This window comes from Polistes fuscatus, unplaced genomic scaffold (genome assembly GCF_010416935.1).
Source record: "Polistes fuscatus isolate 324 unplaced genomic scaffold, CU_Pfus_HIC Scaffold6, whole genome shotgun sequence".
Taxonomy (NCBI): domain Eukaryota; kingdom Metazoa; phylum Arthropoda; class Insecta; order Hymenoptera; family Vespidae; genus Polistes; species Polistes fuscatus.
Window position 1 is genome coordinate 9,984,962 of NW_025113140.1, and position 5,481 is coordinate 9,990,442.

Here is a 5,481-nt window from a genome sequence, read left to right on the forward strand (position 1 = left end):
CCGAAACTTCCAAACGGGAAAATAAAAAGGAAACGAACAGGTAAGGAAAACAAACAGTGAGAATAAAATGAAAAACTTTTATTGTTTCCTAATTGGGATGACAGAGACGTCAATGGCGGCTGCTTTCAAAGAGGGACCGTAAACGTTGGTTACGGGGTGTAAAGTATAGATTTTAGTGTCACCGGGGGATTTTCTCATTCCCCCCATAAGATACATTGTTTATTGACTTTTGTAATCGTTCTCTCTTTAAGCGCGCATATTAATAAATGAAGAGATTATTATTTCATCTTACAAGTTGACTTTACCCGTCAACTTTGGTAAATTAATTTCGTTTTCCGTTCGATCTCGTTTAATTATTAAAAAAGCCAAAGGAAAAAAAAAAGAAGGATCTCATAAAAATCGAAACGCGACAATTTTGAAGAAAAAACAAAATTATATTTAAACATAAATCGATAAATTATGATCATTCAGATTGTACGTAACAGCATAGTGATATTATCTCGTGTGTTATATCCATTCGTATGAGATATTTTTTCTCGATTTCAACGTTACGACGTTGATCGAAACAGTTCGCATCGCGAATCTACGTTCACGAGGACTGCGCGTCTGGTTGAACATGTTTTTCGTCGGGCTCGCATAAATGATAATCTTATACCCCCTTGTTGAATATACCTCGGTAACCGGGCAGAACTTGCGTTCGCCTTCTTGTAATTAAAAATTTATGCACTAGTTTGCAGGCGTGTTATTCAAATGTGACACCACACTTCGGTGCCCGGCCTGGACCGCATATCACGCCGTAATAATATGCGATATTTATGCCCGCTACGCTGTCGGCCATTAATTATCGCTCTAATGGGGAGTCGACGACACGACAACGCATTATATGTTAAAAAAGATCCACCATCCGGCGTCGTCGAATTCTCTTCTCCTTTTAACCTGATATGTATTTAACCGATACAAATATATTATTTTAGACGAGCAAATATTAGTCGATGGGGGGATCAAAAACAAAGACGAGGAAAGAAAAAAGAAAGAAAAAGATGAAAGAAAAAAGAAAAAAGAAAGAACTATCTTGCTCATTTAACGAGCTCGTAAAATTTCTTCCTCTCAAACGCCGCCACAAAACATTAAAATGCACGAACGGACTTTTAGAACCGATGCTGTTAATCTAATCTGCCTACCCGGTCTACTTGATTATGCGACACTGCCGAGACGCGCCTAAACAGTCATGTTTAAAAAGATGTGAGTTTTCTACTGCAGGGAGAGGAGAGTGGTCGTTTACAACTACGATGATAATATCTCGAAGTAATTGAAATTAAATCACGAGCTAACCGTTATTGCGACACGATTTTTTTTATCTTTAAATTTAATTTTAATGAACGATCGATCGAATCGAAAGATTATTCCACGTTGGTTAATTTTCTAATTTGTCATAATTTCCGTGAGAGAAGAGGTATACCACGTTCATAAAAATACGAATATCAGAGATAGGGTGTACACCTTTTCAAGGCGACTTTTAATAAACTCCAGATAATCCAGATAAGAACCTCGTACTCGGACGAGGGATTTCAGTATGTATATAATTAAGTCACGGTAATAATCGCATGATTTTAACGATAGATCGGGGGTGGTTGCTTTCATGGTGTAAAGAAAAACTACCCTCTATCATTGGTGAGCTAACCTTTCGATCTCGATAACGATACCTGACACACGCATTTGTAACGATTAGGCGTGGGATAGCTAACCTTGTAATCTTTTAACACGTTCTACCAACACCACCTATCATTCTTTTCTATCCTTCTAATTATCTTGAATCATAAATAATAATATTAGAACGTAATACTTTTCCTTTTTCATTTTTTATTTTTCCCCTATTGTTGCAATTGTTCGAATTCTTTTTTTTGTTTTTTTCGTTAATCTTAATAGAAAATTTTGTATAAAAATATCAGAACGGTTAAGAATGAGCAATAACGAAAACAGTGTTTGCTTCGCTTCGCTTTGCTTGCTTGCTTGCTTGCTTACTTGCTTGATCGGGTTCTACGTTTTGCAGTAAAATCAACCTTTCTATCTCGAAGCGATAGATAATAGTCTCTATCGGGCTAGCCGTAGAAACGATGGAAATTCGAATTTTTCCTCGAGGCTGCGCGATACGCGATAGATAGATACTTGACGTATTTCAAGATCCGGTCGACCTTTCGATGTTCCCACGGTATTCACTCTTTCTCTTTCTCTCACTTTCTTTGTTTCCTTTTTTTCTTTTTTATATATTATTTTATGTATTTTTTAATAAAATATTATAGAAAGGTTCGATATATAGTTAAACGTAATGCATTTTCGTTGGACTAAGGTGCGTTATTGAAAAATAATACTCATGAAAAAATGATTTTTCAATGTAAACGATTTGAAACTCATGTTAGATTATCTAAGCTTTGTCCAAGCTCGTAGGAAAGCGTGAAAGATCAGTTTTAAACGATTCTACTCGTCTAACGAGTGTGAAAGAATAAAAATCAAAAGAAAAAGAAATAGAGAGAGAGAGAGAGAGAGAGAGAGAGAGAGAGAGAGAGTACACAGAAGAAGATCCGTATCTTCTTGCCTGCGTGCTCGTGTTGCCATGAGATGGAACGTCGACAGCTTGACAAATTACTCCCTGATTCGCGTTTTCGCTAAAATCAATCACCCCGCCGTTACCGTGTCACCTTTGCACTCGGTGCAGTACCGGTAATTGCCGGATTCCCGAGCAACCGCACGCTCTTTCTGCATTAGCGCGCTCGTATCTTTGACCCTGATTGAAAAGTCGATGAAAAGGGGGAAACCCTCTCGAAGACGTTTCACTATGGTTCCTCCTGAAAATCTTTCTTGGCAACAAGTCCACATCTATTATCTTCATTGTATCGTAGAAAGTCTTCAATGGATAAATCGCGTATATCCAAGCTTCGTAATATAAATTATTTATTATTTTCTCACTAGATTTTTTTACAGAAAAGAGAAAACTTTAATAATGTATTTATTGTAATTTGAAAATTACAGTATTGTTAACACTTCTATACACGTTTTACATGAAATCAATTTTATTTCGTCTATGTTCAACTAAAAGTCATTAATTATACTTTTGATTTAAAATAATTTATATAGCTTACATTGGTTAAAACTTTTATAAACAATCATCGATTCATATAAAGCATTAACAATAGTATATAAAAATCACACTTATCCCAAACTTCATTTTTTTCTCATTCAATAACTTAAATTAGTATAAAGTGTTAGTTAACGATTCTTGGCTGTACATAAACGATTTATTTATTAACCAAAAAAAATATATAGATATATATAAAATCGTTTACCGGTTAAAAATACGATTAATTATATCGTCACGTGAAGGGATTCATGCGTGTTAAATTTACGAATGGGAAGATCGAAGGAAACGTTACTCTTAATCTTATTTTATTTTGACTCTTTTTTTTGTTTTCTCTCTCTCTCTCTCTCTCTCTTATTTTTCCATCTTGCTGACACATCACTCGCGTTTGAGCACGAAGTAGTGAAGAGAAGAGAAAAGAAGAAGACGGGGGAGCGAGTACACACGGCAGCCATGGTGTGGTGCGGTGGTCGCTTACGATATAACATCACCGATGACGATGGTAGGAGCGAGAAGGAACAGGAGGCTTCGAGAAGAGAAATCAGAATCGAGAGTCTAATAAAAAGATATAGAAATGATAATGCAGTCTCCAGAAGGTCCTTCGGAGGCACAATGGGGTGTATCATGGCTGGATGACAGGGCCGTTTCTTTGAATGGCTACCCATAGGAACCGCATTGTACCTTAAAGTCTCTATATCTTTCTCCATCTCGCTCTTCGTCCAAGAACTGGCGCGCGAGTCGCACGTCATCCTTCGAACGTCGTTCAGATCGTGTCCAATAGAAAGAGAGAGAGAGAGAGATGCACAAATCAACTCCTTCCGCGCTGGCGAGAAGGATTTTCTCCAAGCTCTTTGCAACTCAATGAACGTAAACACCATTTCGTTTCTTAGAAATAAAACGATTAGATGAACTCACCTACTCTCCGTCTGTGTATAAAATTTCGAATACTCGTGTAAATTCAAAGATAAAACGAGTTAACTTCATACATTAGTAACTTTCGTTCGGAAACTAAATATAATATAATACATAGCTGTTTACTTTCACCAAGATTCTAATACCTAGAAGTCGAGATCTACGTCAACCGTGTATCACGAAATCGATGATAGATTTCGGTGAAGGGAAGAGGCTACCGTGTCACAGCGATGACACGCATCACCGTGCATTGAATGGACGTAGACGATAGTGGGGTAGGAGTGATGTTAGATTTAGCCTTCTTTAGGTTCCTCCCTATGGTCTGTAAGGTTTCATGTAGGGTCCAGTGACAGGGGAACAAAAGAAAGACCGAAGACCTTTCGCTGCCAACTACAGTTTTCCAAAATTCTTAACAGCGGGAACCGATTGTCCTAAATTTCCTCTCTCTTTCTCTTGCACTCTTTAAGGGAAATTTGTAAAAAGAATATATCCACTTGTGATTATACTAAGCTTAAAACGATGCACCATTTTTCTCATCTTTCTATTTTTTTTTTCATATCGTAGAATATAAGATAGTTCGCTAATTCTATTGTAGTTTTCTTTCTGTTAGATCATACGCTTGAAAAAATTTCAAAAGAATACATACTTCGAAGTAAGATGCGATTCTTAGAAAAAATATATATATATGATTTTATATATTTTCGTTAATCTTTATTCTTTTCAAACTGTCTTTAAGTAAAATACTTTTGGGATATATTTTAACCAGTTAAATTCGAGATCATCGCTTTCCAATCGTTCGAATCGCCGGGCCCGAAATGTCATCTCGTATCTCGGTATCTTTGTTCAAGAAGGGAGAAAAAGGGACAAAAAATATAAAAAAAAAAATAACAGATGGTCAAACTCGCGGCAACGATTTGTGTCCAATTTCGATCGGACGTCAGTTGCCGAAGTAAAGTTGTTATATAGTAAAGTAAGAGCGTAGGAGTAAGTAAGTAAGTAAGTAGGTATATGTTATAGTAATCGTATAGAAGAAAAAAGCACAGGCACGTTCTAAAACAGCTTTTTCCCATGGTGGTCTCGATACTCCGGTAAATTGAAACGATAAGACAGCTACAGCTGGACGGCACGCGATCCTCCCGGCCGTTGTTCGATAAATTTCTATGGCCGAATAATAACTTTATCTCGGTTCGTGGATACTCTCACCGGGGTATTCTCGAATGGACCGATCAATTCGCCTAACGTCTTTTTAATCCAATTAATTAACGCCAGACCGGACAAACGGGGATGGCTCCCGCGGCTAATGCGAAATACTTGTAGTTGACCGGCAGTGACGTCACCAGTACGTCATTCACCGTTTCTCCCGTCTCGTAACCAACCAACCCTCCTCCTCCTCCTCCTCCCTTCGTTCCAGTCCCCCTCCCCCCCGAGCGATGGCT